A 17,486-nucleotide genomic window follows, 5' to 3' on the forward strand; every position below is an offset into this window, starting at 1 on the left:
GCCAGAGGGGCCGATGGCGCGATATGGCAGCCTCGCTTCTGTCAGTCTGCCCCAGGGCAGCTGTGGCTACAACTGTAGCTTGCCTCCACCAGTGTATGAATGTGAGAGTGAATGAATAGTGGTATTGTAAAGCGCTTTGGGTGCCTTGAAAAGCGCTATATAAATCCAATCCATTATTATTATTATTATCATTACAAATAAGAAGGTAAACTAGTATGTTTTGATCTTTCCGACTGGTGTTCAGTGTTAAGCTTTAGATTAACCACCATTTCCCAAACAGAAGTCAGTGCTTTGAGTGTTCTGATAGAGTAGAAAGCGATATATGACAACACGTCCATTTGCCATTTTTCACTGATATTAACATAGCGTCTTAATCCTCTGAGGTCTGAGTCACAATAGGTGGCATACAAATACATATTTTGATTTCCTATAGTTAGGGTCAGACGTCAGAGAGTTATCACCAGTGGTGACCAGAGATGGGCAGTAACGCGTTACTTGTAACGCGTTACTGTAATCTGATTACTTTTTTCAAGTAACGAGTGAAGTATGGGATTACTATTGCAAAAACGGTAATTAGATTACCGTTACTTTCCCGTAGGAACGCTGCGTTACTGCGTTACTAAAACTGTGATTTTTTGCCAGAATGTCTCATGACAGTGACGTAGGCGAGTGCGCCATTAGTGACAACAGCTGTGTGCAGATCAACAATGAATCACATATCGATTGTGGGAGAGAGTATGAGCGTGCAGCGTTTAAAGCGTGGAAGTACTGACCTTACTTTGAGTTTGATTCCATAAAAAGTGACAAAAACATTAGCGTCCGTCGTGCGTGGGAAGAAAACTTCTTTTTACAGCGAAAAAAAACCCTAAACTTCCAAGCAAGCACCGAGTGCGCAACGACGTAATGGGAAACTCACAGAGAAACTCGCGGATTCTTCAACTGACCGCGGCACACCTGCACCAGGGTAAACCTCCGCCTACCCCACTCCTGCTTTACAGGTGAAAATAGAGCAACAGGACCGCTGAGTCTTTGACTTTATTTATTTTCTGCTGTGTTTTACTTGCATCTATTTGAAAGACTGAGTGTAAACACAAAAAATATTTTATTTTATGTGCTGGAATGTGCAGAAAATAGGTTTAAATGTTAAACTAATTTATTCAAGTCAGAGAATGTTGCATATAATTAAATTTTTGCTTGATGCATAAAGTTAAAAGATTAAAACTGATAAAACAAGTTAAAAAAAGAGACTTTTCCATTTGATTACATTTTGTATGATGGATTATGTAGAATTGGGCTGAAAGATCTATCGCTTTATCACCTCTTCAGGTTGTAAATCGTGTTTTTAAAAAGTAACTAAGTAACTAAGTAATTAATTACTTTTGAAAATAAGTAATCAGTAAAGTAACGGGATTACTTTTGTGGGGAAGTAATCAGTAATTAGTTACTGATTACTTTTTTCAAGTAACTTGACCAACACTGCTGGTGACTATGGAGGTCACTGGAGTACAGTGAACTCATTGTCATGTTCAAGAAAGCACTCTAAGATGAGCCTGAGCTTTATGACACAGTTATCAGGATAATGTGCTGGTGAGTGTAGAATATAATTCAGAAAAAAGTTACATTATTAACAGATAAAACAATAATTTTGAAACAAACAGGAAATCAAAAAGTGCCTTAAAAGGATTTGGCATAATAAAAAAAACCAGCACAAGAAAATAAAGTTGGAATAACAAATTTGGAAACTAACATTATTATCACCATATTATTTGGTATATTAAGCATTGTGAAAAATTCCCAAATTAAATAAAAGTGACACTATGTGCTACATCCTTCTATCCTTCTATTTATTAGACGAACACAGACTGGAAAAGGAACATTTATAAAGTAAGAATAATAAAGTTAGAATGGGGCCATCTACACAGTGGAGCTGCTGAACTGTGAGACTCCATGTCGTGAAGCTTCCAGCACACAGTTTCTGTGCTGATGTTATTGCCAGAGGAGGTTTGGAACTTTTGGAGTTTTTGAGTCGGCAGATTGTTGGTGACTTTTCCCTCTGTGACTTTATATGGTCTGCTACTTTGGGGCTGAGTTGCTGTGGTTCCTACACACTTTCCCTTTGCAGTAATACCACTTACAGCTGAATGTGGAATATCACAGAGAGAAGACATTTCACAAACAGACATGTCGCAGAGGTGAAATTCTATCGCAGTACCACACAAGAACTCAGTGAGCTTCACTGACATGTTCTTTCACAAATGTTTGTAAAGACAGACACCAAAAAACATGAATTCAAAGATTAAGAGGTGTGGACCAACATTTTTGTGCATATTGAATATATTTATGAAGCTGTGGGAAGTTGGCCAGGTTTATGTTTAGTGGCATAGTTGTGTTCTGCCTCCTCACAGACAACCTTCTGTGAGCATGTGATTAGATAGAGAAAATGTCAGCACAGAACAGAGCAGTTGTGAATGACTACAACATAACAGTGGTTAACTTAGGTAACGCATGAAAGGAATAGCTGTGGTGGAGGTGGGTTGCAAAGTGGCTTGTATATGTGTAGTAACTGTGGGCATGCTTAAACAGCTTGAAAAGGTTGTTTATTATAAGATTTATTATGAGCACTAAAACTATGGCAGATTCTTGGAATTTTATGAATACACTTTTAACGTTTAATGGAGCTCAGAACCAAATGCAGAGTCTACTTTATGCTTTGATCCCTGCTGTGCTCTGTCCTCAGTTCTTTTCAGCCAGTCTTGTCTAGTACTAAATCCTCTATTACCTCCTTCTTTCTACTGCCTTTTTAGCCCTTATGCCTCAGAAAAGAGGATAAATGATGCCGGAGAGGAAAGGGAAAATGTGAAAAGGGCTTAGAGATGAAAAAACACAGTGGGAGAGGGCTTATGTGTGAAGAGAGGAGGGAAAAAAGCCAAGGGTAAAGAAATGCTGCAGCAGCCCCCCACATCCCTGTGATGAGGTGTGAGGATTAGCTGTATCTGAAGCAACGCCCTAGCAATGCTCTCCAAATGAGTATTATATCCTCCTCAACCGCCCACCCCCCATCCCAAGCTGGCACAAGAGCAACAGCTCATACAATGCCATGTTGTCCGGGCTGGGAGTGGAAGGGAGTCCAGCACACTGTAGGCCTCATTTCATTATCTGTAGCAGGTGGCCAGCAGCCGAGAGGAAAAAATAGGAAACTATTTGGTAGCTGCTGATATACGTATGTGTCTGACTATGTGAATCTGCATTATCTGTTTTGCAAAAGGTGAAGACCAGACTTTACAGAAAGAAATGGCAACAGCAGGTGTAAATGTAGAACCAGAATTGATTCCAGTGTTGTGTTGGAATGCATAAATAAAAAAGTCAGCTCAGGCAAACTCAGGGGTGGAACAGGTCTGTTTTATATTCATACATTCACTTTGGTTTACTTACATTTCAGTTCAGTTGGTTTTATTTATGCAGCAGCGATTCACAAGGACAGTTATCTCAGGGCTCTTTTAGGTAAAGATAAAAATCAGATCGATCCCAGTAAGCTGGTGACTGATGGCTGCAGTAATAAGGAGCACTAAAAAGTAATCATGAAGAATCATAAAAATCAACTTATTTCCAAAATCAACTGCTGGAAAAGCAGTTGAGAAAATGGATGGATGGATGGATGAGAGGCCACCTGACCACCTGCAGCTGTAATTGTAGACTCTCGGCCTCACTGTCCAGCACTTCCTTGGGGGCTGGATCTATTACGTAAGTTGATGTCTCCATGGTTATACACTATCTTGTCACTTCACAATGGCAGAAACTAATCTGGCTAATAGACAAAATAAAACGGACTTTTTCTTTTTAACGAGCAAAGAAATCACAGATCCCAGAGACGTGTCCCTCTGGAAGCTCTTTACAGCAGGAACCAGAAATCAGTGGCTGATCAGGAATCAGCAGCTTTACATTGTTTTCATGTGAGCTACAGAGAATCACAGCTAGAGTAAAATCACAGGAGTTATGTTCATAAGCTGTGAATTAGATAAGCCAAAGAAGATGATGGATGGATGGATGGATAATTGTAATACAACCTGTGATATGTATTATGTGATTATATTACTTGTAAGTCTGATCGAAGTGACAGTGGTAAAATGACAATAGAATAGTAATGCCACAACAATTTATGTACTCATGTGTAGAAAATAAGAGACAAGCAGAGTGAGAGAGGCCACGACACAGAGAGAGAGAGATTAAGCCTTGGGCTCCTCTCAGCATTTTATAGAAATAGCTTTCCAACAAATACCAAATGTCAGAGGCCCTTAACGTAGACAGAGGCCAGAGGCAGCATTAGTGTCTTGTATGTCAGCTTGCTGGACGCTCCCATTCAGTCTGTCCTTTGCTTCAGCCAAATCTTTGGCTGAGACTGCCCAACAGGATGCACAGACAGATGTATTGAAAGGCTTGTGATGGATCTAATTTCACACAAAATCAATCAGACAGTAAGCCTGCTTGCATTTCTCGTCATGAACTTTAGACTGAAAAAGTTACTGAAACTGTGATTTTTATGATAGCAGACTGAGTCTGCACATGCAGTTTTTATGTGCTGGTGATCACCAGAGATGGGCAGTAACGCGTTACTTGTAACTGATCTGATTACTTTTTTCAAGTAACGAGTAAAGTAAGGGATTACTGTTGCAAAATCGGTAATTAGATTACCGTTACTTTCCCGTAGGAACGCTGTGTTACTGCGTTACTAAAACTGTGATTTTTTTTGCGAGAATGTCTCACGACAGTGACGTAAGCGAGTGCGCCGTTAGTGACAACAGCTGTGTGCAGATCAACAATGGATCACATATCGATTGTGGGAGAGAGTATGAGCGTGCAGCGTTTAAAGCGTGGAAGTACTGACCTTACTTTGAGTTTGATTCCATAAAAAGTGACAAAAACATTAGTGTCCATTGTGCGTGGGAAGAAAACTTTTTACAGCGAAAAAAACCCCTAAACTTCCAAGCAAGCACCGAGTAGCTACGACGTAATGGGAAATTCACAGAGAAACTCGTGGATTCTTCAACTGACCGCGGCACACCTGCACCAGGGTAAACCTCCGCCTACCGCAGTCCTGCTTTACAGGTGAAAATAGAGCAACAGGACCGCTGAGTCTTTGATTTTATTTATTTTCTGCTGTGTTTTACTTGCATCTATTTGAAAGACTTTGTGTAAACACAAAAAATATTTTATTTTATGTGCTGGAATGTGCAGAAAATAGGTTTAAATGTTAAACTAATTTATTCAAGTCAGAGAATGTTGCATATAATTAAATTTTTGCTTGATGCATAAAGTTAAAAGATTAAAACTGATAAAACAAGTTAAAAAAAGATACTTTTCCATTTGATTACATTTTGTATGATGGATTATGCAGAAAAAGTAGAATTGGGCTGAAAGATCTATCGCTTTATCACCTATTCAGGTTGTAAATTGTGTTTTTAAAAAGTAACTAAGTAATTAATTACTTTTGAAAATAAGTAATCAGTAAAGTAACGGGATTACTTTTTTGGGGAAGTAATCAGTAATTAGTTGCTGATTACATTTTTCAAGTAACTTGACCAACACTGGTGATCACTGAGATTAATGGGAATTTAGATGTTTCAAATTAACTGAGCGGAGGGGTTTCAGGTGGCTGTGGTCACACTTATTTCACACACTTATTATTTGCATTGGCAAAAATTTAGAATGGGATATTTATTCCCTCTTAAGCTAACCTGCCAACCTCTTCATTTGCTGCCTGATAACAACATGGCATTATCAATAGAGGTAGTGGCAGTCAGTATCATAATGATTCATTCAGATAAATTAAAACATAAGGTTAGAGCTTGGCAAACTGAGTACCAGAGGAACCATCCAGAAGTTAGCACTGGTCTGATTCTCTAAACAGAACTTGAGTGGCAGAGCTGGACTGGTAATCTGGCATACTGGCCATAAAAGCACTGACAGCAACCCATTCTTTCATTTTCATTACTGACACTGGATTACCCAATAAAATCTCTTAAGGCGTCCAGCCCCTCCCTTACCTTCGATGTCTACTAACGCAGCTTGCAGAAAAAGTTTCGTGATTATGAAGTGATGAAAGGTGGAAAAGGATGAAATTAAAGTATAGATATGGAGAACCACAAGAGCCACATGCATCAACATAAAGAATTCTGTGCTTAGATGGCAGGACATATTTAGGGAGGGAGAGATTAAAAGATTCAGGTCAAATGGTATACATACAAAATATGTATACATTGTATGTATTTTAGTGATCATGGTGGGCATGCTGGACCGCAAATTCCAGGGCTGACTTTTTGTCGTAGTCCAGCCCTGGTGAGTGGGGTTTTTCAATGAGCATTTAGATTCAAATCAAGTCAGTTTTATTTACACAGCACCAAATCACAACAACAGTCACCTCAAGGCGCTTTATATAGTACAGTAGATCGCACAATAATACATACAGAGAAAAACCCAACAATCATATGACCCCCTATGAGCAAGCACTTTGGCGAAAGTGGGAAGGAAAAACTCCCTTTTAACAGGAAGAAACCTCCAGCAGAACCAGGCTCAGGGAGGGGCGGGGCCATCAGCTGCGACCGGTTAGGGTGGGAGAAGGAAGACAGGATAAAGACATGCTGTGGAAGAGAGACAGAGGTTAATAACAGATATGATTCAATGCAGAGAGGTCTGTTAACACATACTGAATGAAGAAGAAATACTCAATGCATCATGGGAATCCCCCAGCAGCCTACACCTATATCAGCATAACTAAGGGAGGATTCAGGGTCACCTGGTCCAGCCCTAACTATATGCTTTAACAGAAAGGAAAGTTTTAAGCCTAATCTTGAAAGTAGAGATAGTGTCTGTCTCCCGAATCCAAACTGGAAGCTGGTTCCACAGAAGAGGGGCCTGAAAACTGAAGGCTCTGCCTCCCATTCTACTTTTAAATACTCTAGGAACAACAAGTAGGCCTGCAGTGTGAGAGCGAAGTGCTCTAATAGGGTGATATGGTACTACAAGGTCATTAAGATAAGATGGGGCCTGATTATTTAAGACCTTGTATGTGAGGAGCAGGATTTTGAATTCAATTCTGGATTTAACAGGGAGCCAATGAAGGGAAGCCATGTTGAAAATAAGCTTTGTGGAAGTTTATTAGACTTACTGTAAAACTTTTGTCCAGAAAATTCCGCTTCATTAGGTGCAACTATAACTCACCTCGCTGAGCAGTTGACAGCTGCTAAAACCTGCTATAGAGCCCTGTGTTCACGTACTGGTGGGTCTAGAATTCAATGAAAGAGTTAAAAGCAGGAGCTCTATAGTCTTTGGTAACATAACTTTCAACAGGAGGGGCACAAGGGCTAATCCTTGTGGGACCCCGCACATCATAACAGTTTGTTTGGATTCAAAATAACCCACAGAGCCTCCACCTCACGACAATTCCCAAGAGGCTGACCCGATTATCCCATTTATCTAGTAGTAACTCACCAATACTGTTAGATCCATGAATCATTATTCAGTCACTTTAAATTTTTGAGTGCAGTTTCAGTGCTTTAATAGGAGCAGAAATTTGGTTAAGAAGTGAGAAATTATTGAATGTAATAAAACAAAATTCTCTTTGATGTTATGCAGGGAAGATTTTAGGCTCTGAGTTTTGTTGTTTTGAAGCAACCAGATTTACTTTTTTCAGCAGGGGACTGACAACTGCAGTTTTAGTAACACTAAGTAGATGCTTAACAGAAGTGAGCCAATAACAAATCCATCACCAAAGAGCAAGCTGCTTTTTTTTAATGACTGTGGGCAGCGTACCTAGTGAGCAAAGAGAAAGGATTTTCTCACTGCCAAATCATGGCTACACTGAAGGTTGCTAAGGGGGGAGTACATAGCGCTCTAAAGCACTGTGGAAACTGGGTCACTTTTTCCCAAAGCACCATCAGGCTGAGCAAAAGTAAGGACATCAACAGAGGATCAATACATCCAGTTTTGTTTTGCTGAAAGATAGAATAGCAACTTCATCAGGCACAGAGTTAACTAAATGCAGAACACAAGACTCCAGTCAGGGAAAATCCTGAGAATAGAAGGCTTTCCTGTGGTGGTCTCAGAGGGTGGCTAACATCTATGAACCACTTCTCAGGAGAGGAAACAAGAAAAACACTTGGTAAAGGCTCAGTTATGCCAGCTTTTCAAGTGGAGGAAAAACAAAAATGGGGTTGGTGGGGTTCTGAAATACAACAAACAAACTAATGTCATAACAAATAAAGACAGTTTGTTGGGATAATTGGTTCAAGTTGGGGGAAGGTTTACATGAGAAAGCGCTGAGGTCAGGTGGGTCACTCTGTGGACTATGATGTTTGCACACAACATGTTTGTGACAAGACCGTGGAGAAGTGGAAGTATGCACTAGGGAGAAGAGGAATGAAAATCAGTTGAAGGAACACAGAGTAGATGTTTGTGAATGAGAGGGAGACAGGTGTAGGGATGGGTACCGGTATCCGGTGCCAATTATGGCACCGGTTCTGACATAAACGGTAGTAACCAGACCGTAAGGCAGCGCACATGTCGGTGCTTTATTTCCGTGCTTTTTTTTTCTGAAATGTCATACACTTTGGATTCTAGCCAATCATTTTACGTTTCCGAGGATAGTAGGCGGGTCCAGGTATGTACATTCTTTTAGAGCAGAGCTACAGATTAAAAATGCCCAAGGCGAAGCGGTCAAAAGTCTGGCTGTACTTCACAGCAAAAGATGCAAACTCAGCAGCCTACAACAAGTGCTTTAAGGTGATACTGTGCAAAGGAGGTAACACCTCGAATCTGATGAAACACCTGGCGACGCATTTCGTCTTTTTAAAAGCCGAGAAATGCACCGTATTCAGAATACTTTATTAATCCCGAAGGAATTTAGGAATTCACCGTTGTAGTTATGCGGCTGTCTTCTTGTTTGATAGAGTGATACCATATATGCCCTATAGCTGCAAAAAAAAAAGGATAACATTGTTGTCTTTTTACAAAAAAACAGCTAAACATGAGAGGTTTGAGGACAAAGTTTGTGTTTTCCATTGTTTAAGCACCGGTTCCAACCAAAGGAGGTATGTTGTATCAACAGAAAAGGCTAAATTGGTTATCATTTTGCAGGAAAAAAAAGACTTCTAAAAATAAAAACATAAGAGGTTTTTGGACAAAGTTTGTGTTCTCCATTCTTTAAGCACCGGTTCGAGCACTGTTTAAGCACCGGCACCATTTCAAAAGTACCGGTTTGGCACCGGTATCGGATAAAACCTAAACGATACCCATCCCTAGACAGGTGTGACAGTAAACCTGCAAAGATCAGAGGTAGTGAAGTTAGATAAATTGAAATACCTGGGGTCAGCAAGGGCAACAAGAATGAAAGGGAAGGTTTACAAGATGGCAGTAAGACCTCTTATGATTCACTTCAATTCAATCCAATTTTAGTTATATAGCGCCAAATCACAACAAAAGTCGCCTCAAGGCGCTTTATATTGTACAGAGAAAAACCCAACAATCAAATGACCCCCTATGAGCAAGCACTTTGGCGAAAGTGGGAAGGAAAAACTCCCTTTTTAACAGGAAGAAAACTCAGAACAAGGCTCATGGAGGGGCGGGGCCATCTGCTGCGACCGGTTAGGGTGGGAGAAGGAAGACAGGATAAAGACATGCTGTGGAAGAGAGATGGAGATTAATAGCAGGTACGATTCAATGCAGAGAGGTTTTTAAGGTTAACACATAGTGAGTGAGAAAGGTGTGATGTAGGGAAAGTGGATAAACTGGACAAAGCATGCTTCCAGGCAGGAAGAAAAAAGGAAGACCACAGAGAAGATTCATAGATGTGGTGAAGAAGAGAATTCAGAGGTTTGGTGTGACAGAGGAGCATGCTGGGATATGGTGTGATAATCTGCCAAGGCCAGCCCTAATAGGAGCAGCTAAAAGAAGGAGAAGAAATGTCATGTCTTAATCGTTATTTGCTCTGTACATGATGTGCTGCTGTTATTATTGTGGTTCAGGTTACAGTGATGGACTATTTTGGACTGGTACAGCCTGGCATTCAAGCTGATGATGCTCTTTATTTGCACTGACCAAACTCCACCCCCTCCACAAGGTTGGAAAGCAGCCATGACGGCTCATGTAACATCTGCTCATATATCAAAACTCGCAGTTCTACAAAGAGCAGTAAAGCACAGAGCCGCAGCAACACAGGTGAGCTGATTGCAACCAGCGTGCAAAGAGAAACCTGGAGGTCACAGCACAAAATCATTCAGCAGTTATTTTAAGCTGAGTCATTTCCCCCACTGCACCAGCAGCTCCACAAGAGCTTAAATCTGACTCCATGCTCTGGTTTTATGTCACACATTATGTGTCTGTCATCACTGACTGACCCACATCGGGAAAGAATCATTCATCTCAACTAGATCATATTAAGAATCTAATTTTATATTCATTTCCCAGCCTTCTGCAGCCTAAGGGCATCGGATCTGAAAATGCCATCAAAGCAGTCGTAATGAGTGGTTTGGCCAACCACATAAACCGAGTTATGTCACAGGAGAAAATAGAACAGACACTGAACACAAATCACCTCGGGTTCATCGAGCAATGATGTGGTGAAGGCTCTTTGTTTAGTGCTCTCTCTGTCAGCAGGGTCAACAGTTACAGCCCAGAGGCAATGTCAATATCTTCATCAGCACTGACCTATCTTCTGACTCCTATTATGTGACCCGTGGCTAACACTTCAGGGCAGCACTGCAGCCAGGACACGCTCACATGCATCTTTTTTTTCACATAAATTGATGCATGACCCGTTACAGTAGTCAGCTGGATGTTGCTGAATACTCACACCAACTCACACACACTTTTACCTGTGTGCACAAAGTAATCCAGTAAAAACAATCTGTATCATGCAGTCTGCTATTTAAATCAAGCACTGGGTGGTTTTATTTGTTTGTTTATACATTATTACTATTTTTTTATATAAATGGCTAAAAGCCTAGAATATAAAAAATATAAAATAGTTTTGGTATCTCGAGGCACCGTACTACTGACTCATTCTGTCCTGATGACATGTTCTAAATTACATTTTATACCTGCAACCTGTTGTGTGTCGATAATGCCACCTAATGAAGTTGTGCAGTAAAGTAAGTTGTGCAAACTGTCACATTGTCATGTCAATTTGTATGCATCCACCTGGGTATGTAGAAAATGCATAAATATGTTTTTATGCTTGGTGATAATTTGCTCAACATGTCTTTGTAGGTTCAGTTTGTGAAGAAGAGGAGTCAAATGACCTAAAGCAGTAAGCTTGGACTACCAAGGATAGCTGTTATCTCCGACTGAGATTTCATTTTTGTTACACCAGCTAACTCAAAGAAAGCCTGGCTTTTTATTACACCTATCCAGTACAGATCACGTCATTTCTTTAGTTTAATCCAACTGTTTGACGAAGAACTTCTGTCTACTAAAACACTACAATCTTTCATTTGGAGAGATGACTGTAAGTGTTGAGTTTGCATTAGCAGTGAAATGCAGTAACTTTAAGAGGGCAAAGTAGAGCACATCGACACCAAGCATCAACCTCCAGGCTGAAAAAGGAAGTCAGGGGAAAATTTGCTAAAATATGTGGGCCAGTTCCTCTAACGAGGCTTTCGCAAAAACCACTCCCAGACAATTTGGACCCAGATGCCCCTGGACATTTTCTGAAGCTCGAGGTTCAAAAGCCCAAACTGCAGTGTCCAGTTAATCTGTGAAGGTTCTCAGTCCTCCAGGTCATCATAGTCTAAGAGGTGAAAGTCCAGACGCTTTTCTTTCCAAGCTCCTTCGACGCTGAGAGTTTCTCTCAGCGTCTTCTTTCTCATTGTTCAGTGAAGGAATTTTGTGTAATATACTGCTTACTGGAGATGAACCAGTTTCAGCCCCTGATATGTTTAGAAACTGACTGTCGTTGTCATACTGAACAACCCCACCCTTAACATTATGAGTTCCACCTGTGAACCGTCTAATATAAAACACCAGATGGTCTGAGGTGCAAAGTCCCACATTTAATAAAATAACTTTTATTTTATCTTTAAGCTTGTTTATCTGTTAAAACACTAACCGGGCTACAATGGGAATCAGATGAATGCAGTAACAGTTCCAGTGATAATGCTCACTCTGTGGCAACTGGTGCTCAGATCGCCTATAACTGGATTTTTCACAATGAATCATGGCTCAGGGAAATGTAGTAATTTTTGATTAGAGGGACGACAGCGCTACATCGTGCTGTGGATACACAGACGATTCAGTAACTGCTGGCATCTGAGACCTTTAAACAGAGGATACTCCCCACCAGCTGGGGTCAGCGTTGTTCCACAGGAAGGCGGTTTCTACGGATCGTCTCCCAACTCGTCCTTTAATTTCATCTCATTTTAATTTACTTTAACATTTATTTAACTAGGAAGCAACTGAGATTCATTTCATTGATACATTATTGATTTTTTTTTTTTTTGGGGGGGGGGGGGGGGGTCGAGGTAATGAAAATGTTATATTATTATGTTCATTGTTGCACATCAACACTAATCACACAGTATTTAGGGTGCTGAGAATAAATAGAGTGAAGCAAATAACCAGGAAATGGTTAAACCTACAAAGTGCATCAATGCAGAAATCGAAAGGAACAATACAGGAAGTTAAGATAGAAAGAAAAACACAAAGAATTTGAACTAAAGAGACAGGATATAAAACCATGGTTTGTATATACAAATGTACATACAGTGCTCAGCATAAATGAGTACACCCCACTTCATTTGTCAGAAAACCTTTAGTTTCCTTTCAGAATCAACATTTTCTATGACATACTACAAAATACTCCCACAAATGTGGGCCATTGATTGCAAATAAGATTTGTTAATTTGCGCACACAAAAAAGTGATTTTCCTAACAAATTCATTCAAGCCCATGCCGCAAAAATGAGTACACCCCAATTATAGTCTTAGGAGAAAAGCCACAATTAAAACTACAAAATTCGAATTAACAGGCATTCAACCACAGGTGAGGCTCATGAGATGCATTAGACTCACCTGTGCACCATGCATTTCAAAGACAATGGTGCCTAAAGTGGAACATGGTGGTGGCAGTGTCCTTATGTGGGGCTGCATGAGTGCTACTGGTGTTGGGGAGCTGCATTTCATTGATGGTATCATGAACTCAAGAATGTACTGCTCTATACTGAAGGAGAAGATGCTGCCATCACTTCGTGCACTTTTCCAACACGACAATGATCCAAAACACACATCTAAAGCTACTGTTGCATTTCTGAAGAAGAACAGGGTGAAGGTGATCGAATGGCCAAGTATGTCTCCTGATCTGAACCCAATCGAATACCTGTGGGGAATTCTGAAGCAACAAGTTGAGCATCACTCTCCATCCAGCATTCAGGCTCAAAAAGAGCTTATTCTTGAAGAATGGGAAAAGATAGATGTTGCAATATGTCACCATCTTGTTCATTCCATGTCTAGAAGGCTTGGTGCTGTCCTTAAAAATCATGGTGGTCATACAAAATACTAGAAGTGGTAGTTTTTGTTGCAGGGTGTATTCATTTTTGCTTTAACCAATTTGAGTAAAACTGAAGATTTTGTGATCTAAGTTATATTAATAAGCTTAATTTCATGTTATGGAGTTAAAGAAGTGTTCAATAAAACTCAGCCTTGTGAACATTTTGGAAATTGTCCTTTTGTTCATTGACCTACTGATTAAATTCGTACTTTTTAAAGGGGGTGTACTCATTTATGCTGAACACTGTATATTCATGTGTCTGTGCGAGTGGGCGTTTCTCTGTTTTTACCGTTTTGTTTTTTGACTTTTAAATATCTTGTTTCATGTTTGTATAATATGCTTGATCTTTTAACTTTTTATATATTAACTATAAATGAACTAGCATAAAAGAAAGTGTTTTAATGGTTAATAAGCGATTAAATGTTTTTTTTAAATAAACCCCTTCTTTCAGCTCCATGGAGCGCTGGTTTGTTTGGTTTGGTTTGTGAGGATCTGTAGGGATCCAACAGCAACTTTTAGCTCCTTGGAGTGTTACCACAGCTTTGCTAAAGACTGTTTCTGAAAGTCTTTTCATGACTGTGTGGTTTGCGAGGTGTACGACCCTCGCTGGTAATTCTACCAAAGACACATTTTAAGAGCATTTGGTGCCCGGCAGGTGGTTATTACAGATTCGGCTCACTGTGCACAACAGTTGGCATAGATGTGACCTCAATCTGCACACTGTGGAGACTCTCTGTGCAGTATTCACTGTTCGAGTGCCTGCAGGCCTCCCGTCACGTTGAAGACCAAAGACCTTTGTAATATCACATTTTAAAGCAGTTTTACATCCAAACTGAGCACAGGATGAACGATAATGAGAATGCCAAGATTCTGAGCTTCTTCCTGAGTATTTGGGAATTTTGGCACTGTTGTCTTTGTGTGTTTTCCAAATTGGAGAGATCACATGATTCTCTGTTAAAGCTAATATTCATTAGCTGCATCCAGAATGATTCTACACTATAAATGTTTTTCTCTGAAAACTTTTCTCTCAACTTGTGATTTATATATTTTTTTTTATACATTTTATAGATGATCATTAACCAAGAAATGTCAGATATGCGTAGCCCAAATACAAAGAATTCTCTTTAAAGCCAGTGATTTATAATAAACACAACACGGGCCTGCATGGGGAGCAGGGATTCATTTGAGGTCAGGAAATCAATGCTGTTAATCGCTGTAAGAGTCAGCGTGACGGTAGATCGGTGCAGAGTCAGCAGAAATTGCGGCGTTGTCCCACACCGATATGGTTGACAGATAGCAGAGCATGACTGCGCTCAGAGAAAAATCAAAATGAGTTTCCACTGTAGGAAGTCTTGGCTCTTTGTGGTGAGGCGAGGTGAGAAGAGGACAAACAGTCCCTGTTCCTTCACACTGAGGTGGTACAGACATCTGATCAAGATGCATTCTGGGTACTTTTTATCAGTGTTCAAGTGCATCCAACTAGTAGGATACCTCAGTATACACCCATCTAGCCAATTAACTCCACACGATCCCTAAGGTGGAGCAGGGAAACACTGCTCGGGAGAGTGATGTCTTGGCTTGCTCAGCGTCCAGATAAGCAGCAGAAAATGGACTCGAAACAGTTTAGATTTCTCTTCCTACAGGCACAATGTCACCTGATATTTAAAGATTTTACTGTTCTTATATTTAAACAAAATGCAAAGCATTTCTGCCTTCTGTATTAACAGCAATGCAGTGCAGAGATTAGTATGTTTCCTCACAGTCAGCTCTGGGTCTTTTGTTCTACCCATGCCTGACAGATTTCCTCCGACGGTCTGATTGCATTTATTTTAGGCTAACTAGTGATTCTTAGTATGCAATTCAATGCAAAGACATTTTATTTTATACCTTTTAATGCATGCATTTCCTGTACAAATACAGGGGGAAAAAAATGACTCGACTGACTCATTTCTGGATGGTGGAAGTGTGACATCAAAGACTGATTGACAGCAAGGAGGATAATTAGAGGGAAAAACTGTTCAGTCGCCTTTATGGAGCAAATCACGGCTACCCACAAGTGCAGTCAATCACCACATCATGTAGATCTTGCGGGAGCCCTCAGCTGCATCATCTGTCAGGAGAGGTTCGTTACCATGCAAAGAAACTAAACAGCCCTTTTGACAGAAAGCATGGGCAGCATAACAGCTTACTAGACTGTGTCAAAGTGTCTGAAAAGCTGGGGTGGTAAGGTAATCATCAGTTGTTATTAACCTCTGGCTCTCTTTCACAGCATCTCTTTTGTCCCGTCTCCCTCCCCTGACCCACAACCAGTTGCAGCAGATGGCCCCGCCCCTCCCTGAGCCTGGTTCTGCCGGAGGTTTCTTCCTGTTAAAAAGGGAGTTTTTCCCCTCCCACTGTCGCCAAAGTGTTTGCTCATAGGGGGTCATATGATTGTTGGGTTTTTCTCTGTATGTATTATTGTAGGATCTACTGTAGAGATGGACCGATCCGATATTACGTATCGGTCCGATACTGACCTAAATTACTGGATTGGATATCGGAGAGAAATAAAAAATGTAATCAGATCCGTTAAATATCAAAAAAGCACCTCAAAAAACTTGCAACACTCCGTAACTCGCCTCATAACCTTAGCACATCGGAGCAGTGTGCGTCACGTGATAGAGCGGCTGTGGCGTGCGAGACCTCTCAGCGATCTGGTTGAGCATTTGGAGCCTCGCTACCAACCCGGCATTTCATCTCCGACAAAGTTATCCCCGAGAGAAGTAAAGCAAGTGTAAGTCCATCTCTGAATGTTTGTAAAGCATTCCCGCATTAAGCTTAACAACCGATATATGGAGCGACTGCCTCTCTCTCCCTCCCTCTCCTGCTGCTACTTCGATCATGAAACTGATCAGTGATCAGCTGATCGGCTTTTCTGTCGCAAGTCCGTCTCTCTTGTTTGTTTATCGCCCACTTCGCGCCAGAAAGAGGAAACCAGCGGCTGAACAACAGCAGCACGTTTAAGCTTGATAAGCTGTTGTTAGAATGTATTTAATATTACTTTCTACACCAGGATCTTTTTCTACGTAGCTGACGCTGGTAACTGTGCAGGGGCGGCAAAGTTTAGCCAAGGGGGCCGATAGGGCATTAACAGGGAAAAGGGGGCACAAAGACATACTTTTCTTTCTTATTCTCATTTAAAATGTCTAGCTTTTAATAAATAATTATCCGAATCTTACACCCAAAGTTTTAATCTGATGAAAAATGTATAGAAGTCAATTACTGTATATAGTAACTATTAAGTCTAATATACCCTAGTAAGCTATAGTACTTTTTCCATCTGTGCAGTCTGCAATTCTGTTGAAGAAAGATGCTGAATCTATTTAATTATTCTTGAAAAATAGTTTATTTCTGTCCATTTTTTCCCCACACTGCATGAAATTAAAGTTGATTACGTCGATTAAGCATCATGAGGTGGAGGGTGGGGGGGTTCCCCATTTCTTTTTTTTTTTGCTGGGAGTTTGCAACCCTATTAGTTAGGTTGCTTACTCTTTAAAATACCAGAATAGGGAGGATGGTGTAGGTTTTGATCAGTATTTCTGAACTATGAAATATTTTGGGTGCAGTATATTTTTTTGCATACAGGTATAACAAAATAGCTTTAGTGTTTGTTTGTTTTTTGTAACTTGAGTATGAACTTATACAAAAAGCAGCAAGATATTTAAAAAAAAAATAAAAATAAAAAAAAAAAAAAAAAAAAACACTATCGGATTCATATCGGTATCGGAAGATATCAAAATTTTTGATATCGGATATAAAAAAGTGGTATCATGCCATCTCTAATCTACTGTACAACATAAAGTGCCTTGAGGTGACTGTTGTTGTGATTTGGCGCTGTATAAATAAAATTCAATTCAATTCTGCCAGAGGTTTCGTCCTGTCAAAAGGGAGTTTTTCTTCCCACGGTCGCCTTG

The sequence above is a fragment of the Simochromis diagramma genome, unplaced genomic scaffold (assembly GCF_900408965.1).
Source record: "Simochromis diagramma unplaced genomic scaffold, fSimDia1.1 OVJJ01000106.1, whole genome shotgun sequence".
Taxonomy (NCBI): Eukaryota; Metazoa; Chordata; class Actinopteri; order Cichliformes; family Cichlidae; genus Simochromis; species Simochromis diagramma.